This window comes from Manis pentadactyla, chromosome 5 (assembly GCF_030020395.1).
Source record: "Manis pentadactyla isolate mManPen7 chromosome 5, mManPen7.hap1, whole genome shotgun sequence".
Lineage (NCBI taxonomy): Eukaryota > Metazoa > Chordata > Mammalia > Pholidota > Manidae > Manis > Manis pentadactyla.
This window is the reverse complement of record NC_080023.1, coordinates 53,763,280-53,777,860: the sequence shown is the minus strand read 5'-3', so window position 1 is coordinate 53,777,860 and position 14,581 is coordinate 53,763,280. Positions and strand designations below refer to the sequence as shown.

Sequence of the window (14,581 nt, the reverse complement as noted above, 5' to 3'; positions counted from 1 at the left end):
TGAAAAGAGTTAAGGCCTTCTTAGGAGACACATCCAGGAACAGAAAAAAAAGGTATGTTTAAAATGAATATTTTTATTAAAAATTACTTTTTGGCTCAAATCCATTTGCAGAAAAATTTTCTATCTCATATATCACACCATGCAATTATAGCCCAAATTAACATTTTTTTGTTGTTTTGTTCACTTAAAATTTTTTGTTTAATTCATTAATATAGCATGTAATCAGTCAGGTTTTATTTGCTTGTTTGCTTATTTGGCACCATAGCTGAATTTTCTTTATAGAATTAAGTAGGCTCTTCTCCTTATTTTAATAAAAATGCAAAGAAAAAGTCAATTTTTCTGTGATAAATTCATTTATCAAAATTAGAATAACTATGAAATACTGTACAACCACATACAAATATCTATATCTATATGAAGACCTTGGAATTATTAGGGAGAAATTATTAGGGAGTAAGGAATACAGTTTTGCTTGAGCTACTAATTGCCCTATATTTTCCCCTCAGATATTCAATTTTAAGTAAATCAATCTAGAGGGGTTCTTTTCTGGTAAAATAAAAACCAAATATAAACAATAAATGAATTAACAATTCAACCTATTATGTGACAAGAATCATTCAAAGCCTATGAATAATTTATAAACGTTTTGTCTACAAGTATCTGACCAGAAGAGTCATTATATGCAAGCTCCCTCTATTCCCTGGCCACAGCTCTCAGTCCGAGGGCATAAGCCTGTCACCTCATTAGTATGCATTGGTTGGTGAAGACCTCATTGCCAGCAAGCAATACTCACCATGAAATAGGATGTGCTTGACTGAATCGAACAGGACTTAGTTCATATAACCTTAGTGTAAATTTTTGTGGGTTGTGGAATGACTGGGTTGACAAGAGAAAGCTGTTGGTAATCATGTTTTGGCCAAGATAATTTGAATTGTTGTATGTGTCAGGTAAATCAAGTTATCTTTTGAGAGTAAGAAAATGCATACAGTTGAGCTCATAGTTGTTTCTGATTGATAAAAGAAAGGTAAACATTTAAGAGTAGCCCAGATGATATGGAGATATTTGAATAATTCACTGAGAATCATTCTAAACACTCTAGATGTTCCAATGTATGTTGAACACATGTCCACAGCATGGTTTTTATTCCATGAGAGAAAACATTGCACACATATATGACAGTGCCACTGAACCCTTTATATGTTTTTCCATTTACTCCCTACCTAAGGTGAAATTAATGAAAGTGCTAAAAAATTGGACAGGAATAGTAAAAATTAAGTTCCCCTTCAGTATAGACTCAGCTCCTGGCAATACTGGTAGACGTTGATTTTTCACAGAATATTTAGATGTCACAAGTGTTGAGTAAATGTGAACTGTCTTCCCATATCTTCAAAATCCTGGCTTTTAACATGTGATTTCAGGCTTCTTATACAACATCTTTCAACTTTACTTGGTTCTATGTGAGGATCTTCTTTTAACATCCTGGACGCATACTGAATCCCTAATCGTTGTATTCCTTTGAGAGAACATTTCTAGCTTTCATAACTGTAACTTCTTTGAAAGGTATTTATCTGATGAATTAGATGTGGGAAATTACTGCTTATTTTTAAGATGATGTGCTTAATAAACATTTGCTGTAATTGTCTTTGACGTGCTGGCCTGTTCAGATTGCAAAGCACATTCTTTGAACTCTAAATACCTTAAATGCCAAGAGGAATAAATTCTTCCAGTTGTCCAAGGCATGGCTATCATGTAGAACAAACCTCAGTATTCAGAGTGGGCAGTTTGTTGGCTTTTGCTTGCTGCCTTTTTCCAAATTCTCAGTATATACATACTATAATTCCTTGTCAGCCTACCAAAAAATCAAAATATGGAGATTTTTCTCAGTATCTGACACTGAAGACCAAGTCTCAATTTCCACAAATATTAACTTCAAGTAGCTTCTAAAAATTCTTAGATTTAATGCCACAGTTACTGTATATTTATTAAGTACCAACACCATAGAAGTGGGCTGTAGGAGTTAGTTTTTAATGCCTAAATATTTTTTAAATGTTAAATTGAAAGAAGTTATCTGTACCATATGTGTTTTTTATATAAAACTTCTTTCTACAGATTTCAGTGTTAGTGTCAATCTCCTCTAAGGAGTGTATTTTGAAAAATACATTTCTTTCATAATTGATTTGATTGAAATTTGTAATCTGTTCTGGCATTTTCCATTTAATTTATTTTATGTGGCATCAGTGCAATGTATGAACCGTCAAGATTAAAAATCATATTCAGAGTACAGGAAGAGAAAATAGTAATTTTTTCAAGATGAGAATCTTGCATTAACTAGGAACTGAAATTGTTTAGGTAATCTTGGCTGATCAGTCTGTAAAAGGAAATAATGATTTATTGGTGAATATAGTGATTAGTAGGTAACTGATGGATGTTTATACAATATTTAAAACATTTTTCCAGCCATTATGTCATTACAGAGTCTAGCATCATGCTTTTGTGAGAAGTTGTCTGTATTCAAATGATACTTTTTTGCATGTAATTTAATGGTTGAGTCAAAATATAAAGCTTTAAAAAAAAAAGCTAAATACTAGAATTAGTTGAAACTTATTGTCCTTGTAAAGTGCAGCAAATAGTACTGAGATTGAAGGAAAGAAGTGCAAAATTGTGAGGATTTTCAAGGTCAAGAAAATAAACACAGTGAGGAGAAAAAGCAAGAGAAAAATATTTTACAAAGAGGTAAAGAAATGTTGTCTGTCAGGAAGGGGGAAATGGTAGGAAAATACAATGTGAATATGTAAATTATTTAAAGAATTCTTAATAAATAGTCAAATTGCCAAATGGGTAAAATGATGGACTTAGGGAATAAAATTCATTGATTTTTCTCTAGTTTTCCAGAGTTTGCATCTACCGTACATAACACATTCTTTCAAAAATTTAACTTACACATGATAATCTTTCCTTGAAAAAAAGTATCTAGGTTATTTACATGAAAACACTTGTTCTGTTTTATTCTTTTAGGGCATCTTAAATATATATCTTCTAGATCAATGAACTAGATGAATGGCTATATATAGATAGATGATAAGTGGACAAAGAGAGAGAGCAACATATAGCATAAAAAATTCCATCGAAAGCAAATACTTTAAACATTTCAGTATCTGCTAACAAGAGTGCACATTTAATCGTATTTTTCTATAAACATATTAAGTTTTTACTTCAAAATAATTTTATAATAGGCATACTGTATCAAGAGCTGGTTTAAAACTCTTTTAATATATACAAATGTATATTTTGTCCCCCACCAAAAAAAGCTCATTCTAACCCCTCCCTACATATTATTAATATTTTAATATGCAAAGGTATGGAGTCCTAATTCTAAGCTGCAATAGACAAAATTTTAATTGTTTTGGTAGTCTTAGACTCTTAGAATCTTGGGCTAGGTTGACCTAATAAGAGTTGCAAAGCACAGCAACACGTCAGAGGGGATGTCCCAAACCGTCCCAGGCTTTCAGAAACATTACTAAGGAAGGTGTTCTCTCTATTTTGATGGATTTAATTTTTTGGTTCTTGGAAAGGTGTTTGGGGACTTGCTAATCCCATTAATCAGACACTTTTAGTTTGATGCCATTCATGTTGTCAACCTGCATGATGTCTCATAGGATATTGAAATGATCAGGGTTTCTGAAGACTAAATTATGCTGTAGATTTGGAAACTGAAGAGAATGCTGAACAAGACAGTGAAGGTACATTGTTTTTCCTGAGGGGGCAAAAAAACGTTTGCTGATGGTCTCTGTTCATTGAGATGTTACCAAAAAAAGTTCATTGCCACTCCTTAGACCATTATTATAACAATTGTGAGGGCCTTTTATGATATTCTCCAGTAGAGAGCCCATATTGGTTATGTTTGTAAAAACCACCTGATAAAATGTATTGTCACTTGCAAGACTAGTTTGTGTTTATACAAACTGAACAGGTAATTTTAATCTGCATGTGTGTTAACCCCCTCTTTTTAAATCTTTCATATTTTTTATGTGGCACTAATTGCTGCATTCCCCCATGGAGATAATAAAGATTTGTATTTTCTCTTTTGGTAGGAGGGAGATTTGGCCATTTTTACAGTTTTATAGCTTTTAGGTCTCAGAGACAAAAAGAGATTTCTGCCAGTTGCAGGGTAAATCTTCCAAATATATACCAATGATTTGGTGAAATAAAGGATAGAATGGAGGCATCTCTGTGCCAACTGTAATATGGGCTCAGGACAAGATCTCATTTGTCATATTACCCCCACAGCCTTCAGTCAGACCAATGATCCTTAGTGGTATTCTGTATCCACAGGGATTAGTGTTAGCTCAGAAGCAATATACAATAGTCTATGAAAGGTCTGGGCATTTACCATCCCCCGCCCCACTTATTTAGAAATGGCAGAGACACCTTTCAGAAAAGCTAAAGGGAATATGTACAATGTTAACATATGCTGCTACTGCAAGTCCTTCTTTAAGGACAATCACCTTTCTCTTCATTCGAGGGGTACTGGGGTAAGTACAGTTCTTCTTCAGTTTACAACAGGGTTATGTCCTCGTGAACCCATCATAAGCTGAAAACACCATAAGGCAAAAAAATACATTTAATGCACCTTAATCTACTGAACATCATAGCTTACCTTAGTCTACCTTAAACATGCTCAACACACTTATGTTAGTTCACAGTAGGGCAAAATCATAAAACACAAAGCCTAATTTATATAATCGCATATCTCATGTAATTTATTGAATACTGTACTGAAGGTGAAAAGCAGAATGGTTGTAAGTGAATTGGTGCTTTACCATCGTGACTGCGTGGCTGACTGGGAGCAGCTCCTCACTGCTGCCCAGCACCATGAGCGAGGGTCATGCTGCGTATTGCTAGCCCAGGAAAAAAACAAAACTCAAAATCTGAAGTGTGGTTTCTGCTGAATGCGTATCAGTGTCACACCTCATAAAGCTGAAAAATCATAAGTTGAACCATTGTAAGTCAGGGACTACCTGTAAATTAACTCAGGTCTGGGAGTTGGTGAGAGATCATGGCTAACTATGTCACTAAATTTTGATTTGTATTTCTCAGATAGTATTATCACTGATGAAACAGATCAAATGACCCATTATTTCAGTCTCTTTGAGTGCCAGAGTATTAGTTTTTACCATTCTATACTGTGAATGCCAGACTACTGACATTTTACCATTCAAATCCTGCTCCCCATGCACACCTTTCCAGTGGACAAGTGCTCCTATTTGGTTTCTGCCACACCGGAATCCTACAGAAATCAAGAAACCATTTCACAGCAGTTTCAATGTCTGTGCCCTCAAGTACAAAAACAGATAACAGAGATTTTGTTTATCAGGGTGGTACTGTCCTCGTCAGTTTATGTCTCATCATTACAGTGAAAAAAATGTCTTCTGGGCCCTTTCTGAAGGTGTAAGTAGTGTGTAGCTTCATAGGTCTTGAGAAATAAATCCATTTTAGCATTCCTATTTCAGTAGGTCACTTAATTCCTTCTTCTGCAAGGAAATAAGGAATCCCCAGTATTTGAACTTTACTTAACTTGGGACACCTTTTGCTCCAGATTTTGGCCAGTTAATTGAATTTAGCACTTGTCCCAGCTACTTGAAGAAGCACATTGAATGCAGAATCTCTATTCATGCACTTGTACCAGCTTTAATTAATTTTCTTGAAACACGATAAAATCCATCTTCATGCATATTCCCTATGCTTTACACACTTAATTTCCAGAATCTTGTGAGGCTTATATTCAGGAAGCTTCTTGTTCCCAATATTGACTAGGTAATTGGCCTCCAAGAAGATGTTGGGATCCTGAGTTCAGATGGAATAATAGATTTGGACAGGAATAGATTTTCATCATTCTATCAGTTAAAAATGATCTTCAGTAAAGTTTGGACTTGGCATTGAAGACATAAAGGGATAGCACCTTCAGTCAGCTGTGAAACATCTGAGTCAGGGGGCAAGAGAGACTCAGCAGTTTTAGAAAGTGAGAATATTTTGAGTCATCTGAATTCTCTCACATATCTGCATTCAAATGCCCAAGATTTCAGTTTTCCCAATCAATGACCTTATATTCTCATAAAACAAGGCAATAAATTTAATCATCTTTGTAATTCCAGAATTCTATGGATTAAGACTTCAATTTTGATGTATGGCTTTGTCTTCCTTTTTACTGTAAGAGGAGGTATTTATGGTGTGGAGGCTCTGTAATCATCGTAGTATGACTTGAGCTGAGAATTTAAACTTGGAGCTACTTACTTTATTTCTTTAAATAAATAGTCCAGTTAGACATAGCCAATGCTTCTCATATTTATTGTATTTCTCATACTAAAGTACTAAACAGGTGGAATTTACAGTACTAAAACAGGTGTAATTAGGTCACCAAAAATATTATCTTCAAAAAGCACTTTGGTGCTCCAAAATCGTGTGACTATAGACTATCTACTGTTAAAAGAACATATGGGATGTGAACAGTTCCCAGGAATGTGTTGTTATAATTTGTCTGATTTTTCTCAAACTATTCAAATTCAGTTAGACAATATCCATCATATCATTGATAAGTTTTCACAAATGCCTAGGGTACCGAACTGGTTTTCTTGGTTTCACTGGATATGACTGGTAATTGTAGGTCTGCTTTGGTTATGTAGCTGTATTCCTATTCTGTTAATGTGTGTACGCAATTTAATTAGTAGTTTAAAACCTATATATGCTTATGTTACTCTACAAGAAGATATGTCAAAGAAATAATCAATCTTCCCATGTTTTCTTCCGTCTGCTACTTCTATAGCTTTTCTTCTTCCTTCCTAATTACAACCCTTTAGTAGAATTCGTGCCTCATATAGAAAATTACCGAGTATCATAATTCTTCCAAGTGGTAAAGACACCTCAAGACAAATGCTGGGCATAGAAGCCACAGGGCATAAATCTGCAAAGAAGAAAAAAGCTAACCTTTTCAAACAATATCGCTTCTCTCTCACTTACCAACTTTACATTTCCCTGTATGGCCCCGGAAGATGACTGGTTAGCCAGAGACGGGTAAGATTCCTCAAGGGAGGAACAACCTAAGACAGGCACAGTCGCAGGGGGGCTATCAGGTGAGAAACTGGGGATCAACAGAGGTGAGGCTTAGGACCTCACCCCCCCTGTTTTGAGAGAAATCTTCTGCATCCATGGATGTTTTGTTGCCCTTGTCTAGCTTGGATTAACACTTAGTCTATAGGCACAGACCTGATCATCTACATTTGCCCTCTTACAGCACTAAATTATGTTTTCTACCTTTATCTTGTATCTACCTACCACTTCAGCATTTTATTTAAAATAATAATAATAATAATAATAATAATAATAAGGGAGAAATGTGGGATTCACATATAAATCAAGTATAAAAATCAAATGACTAATCATATCTGACTTGTTTATAGTTCATAATGCGTGATCAAAACCAAAAGTTTCTGTGATATGACTGCCCTTGCACTGTTCACCATGTAAGAACTTGTTCGTTATGCTTCAGAAGATTGGAGACTGTTGAGAATTAGGTTTGGGGTTGATTCATAATTGTGCATTGAGTCCCCTATACAGAATTTTATTGTTGTTAACCATTTGATCAATAAATATGAGAGATGCCCTCTCCAACAAAAAAAGAAAAAAAAAGAAAAAAAGCACTTTGAGATGACCCTAGGTACAACATTTCTCATTTTGGAACATTTTTGTCTCAGTTGCAAACAAAGTCTACTCTAGCTAGTTTAAACAGAAAAGACCTTTAATAAAAGATATTAAGTGACTCAGACAATCATTGAGCTGTCAAGCAATAAATGGCAGGCACTTGACTTCACTGCAATTGCTCCTGCCACTAATAACATTGCTACTTCAGAATCTTGGATTTGAAGCTCCTGAAAAATCAGTGTTGCCTCCAGCAAAATGTTCATGTTCGTTGGCTATATTCGCCAGCAGAAAGCAAACAGGGAGAGCTTCGTGAACAGCCTGGCTTCTTCAGTTGCCTATTTGAATCAGTATCTTGCCTGACCAAGTCTGTCTAATGAATCTCAAGCTGTATGCCTTTGTCCTAGCAGGAAAGGAACCTGCATCTTTTTTAAGTTCTGATTTCTATGTTGGAGAGACAAAGTTCATCACCTAGGCTTTATAATCACATAAGATGACCTTCAAACTATGATATAATAATATTTTTCAAATTTGAATGAAAATTTTTCTGTATAATTGTTAAACAAGTTGTCTCTAATATTTTGATTTGTCCATTCTCTTTCTCTTTCTCTCTCTCAAGAAGCTTCTTGTCTCCAGTATTGACTAGATAATTAACTTCCAAGATATTGGGATCTTCTCTCTTTTTCTTTTTTGCTTCCTTCCTTCCTCCCTTCCTTTGTTCTTTTCTTCATTCTACTATGCATTTTATTTATTTTTAGTGTTGAGAGTTGAGTTACTAATATGCCTTTACTTATGGCACATTACCATTTTGGACTATGTAAGACCCTCACCTGGTTTATATATTTTCTTATGTACCACTTTTATCCCAAATTCATTTGCTATTTCCTTGCACTAAAGAGCAGACTATTTTAAGTTGTTTCTTTTTATTCATAAGTACTCTTATTAAATGCTTGTTTAATGTCACATGCCTTTGTTTTTAAATTAATATAATGGATACATTAAAAATGTCATTCTGTCTAATTTCACCATAATGAAAATGTTTTATAGATTCAGTTGTGTTACCTTTGACTGTCTAATGTGCTACTTACACCATCATATATCCACTATACTTTACATATCCACTTACCCAGTAACGGGGACCCAGATTCTCTGACCACCCAGCTAGTGAGCATTTTTCATTCATTTTAAAGCTCTAAAATAGTGATTTCATTCAATATGCACAAATATTATTTTACAAAAAGAAGAAAAGAAATATAGGGAAACAATAAAATTAGTAGACCATATTTTCATTTCTTTCTCCATTTTTCTAACATAATATAACTCATATAATTTTATTGTCTTCAAAATGAGACGAATGGAATAAAAACCGTTTTCTATTTTTAACTCTGTTATAATAGAGGAGCAAATTAGTATATTGGTTAAATTTCTAGACTGTGGAAACAGACTTTCTCATTTCTGTACTGTCTCTGTTACTTCCTAGCTGTGTGACTTGGGTGAGATACTAAACCTCATAGCACCTCAGTTTTTCCACTTGTAAAATGGAAAAATAAATAATAGTATCTTTGACATGGGATGGTTGTGGGGATGAAATGAGTTAACATCTATAAAACAATGAGTGTAATGCCTAGAATGTAATGATGTTTTAATACATGTTAGTATAGTAGTATTTAGAAAACTTTTCAATAATATTCCAAATACTGGCAGTCCATGGGAGAAACTATAGGATAAATAGGTTTTAGATTTTATGGGTATTATATAGACAAACCCATTAGTAAAGTAAAATGGAAAGAGAAAAAATCATTAAAAAGCAAAACTAATGGTATAGAACCACTGATATTACAGGTAACAAAAGTAACCACTTAAAACTTGGAGAAGTAAACCAAGAAACTTCATTTTCTGACAGTGAATCTATCTTCATTGATTTCTTAAAACACCGAGTTTATATTAGCATTGAAATTTTTCTAATTTTGATAAAATATTCAGAGCAATAACATAAAAAAAGGGAGAGTATAGCAGCATCAGAGTTAAGAGCAAAAAGGGAGGGAATATCTTGTACAAAAAAGTGAGACATATAAATTTCATTTCCATAAAAATTTATTTGGGGAAATAAAAATTTTGTTAACTACATTTATGAGTGGATGGATATTAATTTTGGTCAGTTATTGAAGTTACTAAGTAAAATAGAGACAAATGTTACATTTAATTGAATATCATGAAATCTCTACATGGCCTCATGCTGTTGCTTCGGTAACAAGATCAGTGTTCTGATCAATGGCTGCCTTCAAAAGCTTTAATTTTGCCAGCTGAAGCTGCCCATCTTCATTGAAATTTGGCTTCAATGAGGTGCAACTTCTGTGTTCGTTCCTTTGCCTATTTGCTGTTTTGAAAACACAGCTCAAAGATGAGATTCTAATGTGATGAATCTGTCCATGATTCATCTCTGGTTTATTTAATAAGGATTAGCAGACGGGGTGGAATATTTTTAGAAGCCATCAAAATTCTCGTTTGGTTCACTGACTTAAGATTCTTGCTGGAGACTCATCTAGTTTCTAAAAAGGCACTTTAGGATATTCTGTTCCTTCTCTTTCTCCCTTCCACCTATTGTGGTAACACAGACACAGTGAGAGGCAGCATGTTTCAGCACTTACCACGTGCACATTGCTATGTGAAGAACTTTACATTTTCTTATGATCTTAGCAATATCCTCATAATACTATATTATTATTATTCCCATTTTTTAGGATGGAAAACTGAAGTTAAAGATGTATAGTGAGTTGCCTAAGGTCTCAAATCTAGTAAGTGAGGGAATAGGAATCTAAACCAAGAACTTCTTCTAGAGCCATTCTCCTATGAATCACTAGTAAATATTGCACATGCTATTTTCTTTACCTGAAGCCTTTTTCTTTTTTCTTTTTTTTATTAAGGTATCATTGATTTACACTCGTATGAGGATTTCACATGAAAGACAATGTGGTTACTACATTCACCCCTATTATCAAGTCCCCCCCATACCCCATTGCAGTCACTGTCCATCAGTGCAGTAAGATGCCACAGAGTCACTACTTGTCTTCTCTGTGCTACACTGTCTTCCCCATGATCCCCCTACACACCATGTGTACTAATCATGAAAGCCCTCAATTCCCTTCTCCCTCCCTATCCAACCACCCTCCCCCACCCTTCCCTACCCTTTCCCTATGGTAACTGCTAGTCCCTTCTTGGAGTCTATGAGTCTGCCGCTGTTTTGTTCCGTCAGTTTTGCTTCATCGTTATACTCCACAAGTGAGGGAAATCATTTGGCACTTGTCTTTCTCTGCCTGGCTTATTTCACTGAGCATAATACCCTCTAGCTCTATCCATGTTGTTGCAAATAGTAGGATTGATTTTCTTCTTACGGCTGAATAGTATTCCATTGTGTATATGTACCACCTCTTCTTTATCCATCATCTACTGATGGACATTTAGGTTGCTTCCATAGCTTGGCTATTGTAAATAGTGCTGCAATAAACATAAGGGAGCATATGTCTTTTTGATTCTAAGAACTTGTTTTCTTTGGGTAAATTCCTAGGAGTGGAATTCCCAGCTCAAATGGCATTTCTATTTTTAGTTTTTTGAGGAACCTCCATATTGCTTTCCACAATGGTTGAACTAGTTTACATTCCTACCAGCAGTGTAGGAGGGTTCCCCTTTCTCCACATCCTCACCAGCATTTGTTGTTCCTAGTCTTTTCGATGTTGGCCATCCTAACTGGTGTGAGGTGATATCTCACTGTGGTTTTAATTTGCATTGCCCTGATAATTAGCGATGTGGATCATCTTTTCATGTGCCTGTTGGCCATCTGAATTTCTTCTTTGGAGAATTGTCTGTTCATACCTCTGCCCATTTTTTAATTGGATTATTTGCTTTTGGTGTGTTGAGGCATGTGAATTCTTTATCTACTTTGGATGTTAACCCTTTGTCAGATATGTCATTTACAAATATATTCTCCCATACTATAGGATGTCTTTTTGTTCTGCTGATTGTGTTCTTTGCTGTACACAAGCTTTTTAGCTTGATGTAGTCCCATTTGAAGCCTATTTCTTATATGTTGTACTAGAAAGGCCAGTCTTCAGATCTGCTTAAACTGTTGCTTCCTTGAGAAAACTTTTTCTACTCTTCAGTTTGGGCATGCCTTTCTAACATAATCTGGAACACAAGGCCTTTTTAACTATTTGCTCTCTTGTATGTTTTTCTGAGATCTTCCTTTGATATTCACAACAATGCTTACCACCTGAGTTTGTTAAAATAATTCATAAATGAATAAGATAGATGGTTTCTTATTATTCAAATCAGTATTGTAATACCAGTTATTGGTAGCAATATTGATATATAATGTATTTTAAAGATGTTTAGAATTTTTCAAATCATTCTGTGCCAATTTTTTTTGTTTACTTATACTCAGTTTCTCTCTCTTTCTTTCTCTCTCTCTCTTTTAAAATTAAGGATTCAGACACACAGCCCTAATTATAATTCATAAGTGTAGGTTTTCCAGAACTCTGAAATAAAATGTTAGAATTTTTTAAGGTCCACTACTTGGCTGGTCTGCCTGCTTTTTAAATCTCTCTTCTTTAGACACTCTAATCTTGGCAAAAGAATTCACTGAAAATGACTGAACCCCTTCTAGAGAGGAATTTTGTATGATGATTACTGTGCTATTTAAGGGCAGTGCATAGTGTTTTCAATCTTTAATGTGTTTAAGAATTGCCTACCCTGCATTTATGATTCAGTATATCCAAAGGAAGACCCAGGACTGTATATTTTATCTCACACACATACACATGCAGTGACTCTGTTGGAGAGTGTGTTTGGTCCATATTTTGAGAAAAATTATACTTGCTGGAGGTTCTGACAACTGTTTCCTATGCCTCCTCTTTAGGGAAATGGTGGCAACCCTTCACTGAGTTTGCTTTATGCTTTTTCCGAAAGCTCTTTACAAAATACCTGCTGACAGTTGCCATGATTTTGCTAATACTGTTATCTTCCTCTTTAATCTGGGCACTCTATTCTTCTCACTGCTCACCTAGAAGCCAGTTTAAACTCTGCTTTTTTGTGTCAGTTCTGGTTGCAAACTGATTCCCTGTTCAACAGAAATATGGGCAAAGATCCATTTCCTTTGTGAACTATCAAGCATTCTTGTGGCTCAGCTCAGAATCAGAGCAGCTTAGCATTTGAACTTTTCAATCATTGTCTCATTGGCATATCTGCTATGAACTGTTTAAAGATGTATATTTGTATAAAGATAAATATTGTAAATTGATATACATAGAATATCAATTTGTTTAAAATCTTACTCTGAAGTGCCATTGCCCTTTATTGAGAGTCCTTGAGAACAAAGTTCTGAAAGCATTCCCAGTGACCCGACATCATGCAAATCTTCTTAGTATGATCTTTAGGTGTAGTGCAATAGTGAAACCACAAATGCAAAATCCTGGTTAAATCGAACATATGCATGAGTCCTCTATTAGGTTCTAAACAAAGTTTACTTAGAATACCAAAACGTTTTCTGGTACAGTGTATTGAAATGACGTGTTCCTGTGGTTTTCCTGAAGCTGATGGTCATGCATTCAAACACCAAGTGTTTATTCAGCAACTTCTGCATTCATTAGACTCCAGTGAGCATTCTGAAAGATACAGAAGTAGTTGAAGGCATTTCCTATTCTTACAGGATTTTATTTTCCCACTGAGGAATTAAAGAATTGAAAAATAAAGTCTAATAAATGAAAACAATTAGAAAGGAATTAATGACAATTTGGGCATTAAGCTCAGCAACAATAGAAATCAAGTTCATTATCATAGAATGACTATATGGGTTAGCTTGTTGACTTCACATTATGTTTTTCCTATTTTGCCTCCTTTATCAAATGTACATGCCCATAGAGGCACTCATTCAAATCCATTTAGTATATATAGTTATACTTATTAAAAATAGATGATAAGCCATTTTATAAATGCCCTTATGTCTATTTAAATTGTCATGCCTTGTTTGATAAACATCAATACCTGCATAATCAATCTTTGCTCTTAATGACCTGCTATTGAATGATACATTAATACAACATGAAGTGAGAAAGGAAATGTTTTAAGATTATTTAACTATGTATTCTATTATATCTAACATCATTTATTCTGTTTTGTCTAATTTTATTAATAATTGACAGTCCATTTGATATATTATTGGAATAAGTCAGAGTAAATTACCTATTCTGTAGTTTGGCACAAAGATGCCAATATCTTTTTTATCGAGACAAGCATGTAGCTTGAGGAAATTTTCTGAAGATATGAATGCTTTCCATTAAACAAAATATACCTTGAATGTTGGCTTTTTGATCTTGCTTTCTACAAATTTTCCTCCATTACTAATAAAAGAGAGGCTAGCTGGTTTAATCTTCAAGCCTGGAAGGCTTGAGGATATCACTTATATTACAAACTGATGCTTAAATTAGGACTCAAATAAGGATTTCCTTTAGATTTATGGTTTTAACCGAATACAAATACAGTATTAGTCCAACAGTGCAGTTTCTCTGCTTTAGTTATGTCTACCTATTTAAAGTATGAATTTAGAGTCTATATTTTTAAAATAATCTTTATATTTTCTGTAAGAAAACAGAAATGACATTAGAAGAGGAAAACCCTCATCCTATGAATTATTAATCTTTCAGGTTATAATTTCTGTCATCAACAATCTACTCTTGTAATAAGGCTTCCTTGTTATTATTTGTATTTAATTAACCCTCGACATGCTATTGATATGAAGGAAATACTTCCACTTTAGAAAAAAAGTCGTCGTTTCTAAAGAAATAATTCGTGCTTTCGGTTATTACTGGTAGTGATGGGAATGGCAGAACTAGTTTAG

The 14,581-nt window shown here is 34.4% G+C and overlaps 1 protein-coding gene across 11 annotated transcripts in view; it reads left to right on the top strand.

The window, feature by feature from the left end:
• The window catches only part of EPHA5 (EPH receptor A5), a 368,176-nt gene that overhangs the window by 195,117 nt on the left and 158,478 nt on the right, over positions 1-14,581 (top strand). The gene's annotated exons all lie outside the window — the stretch shown is intronic.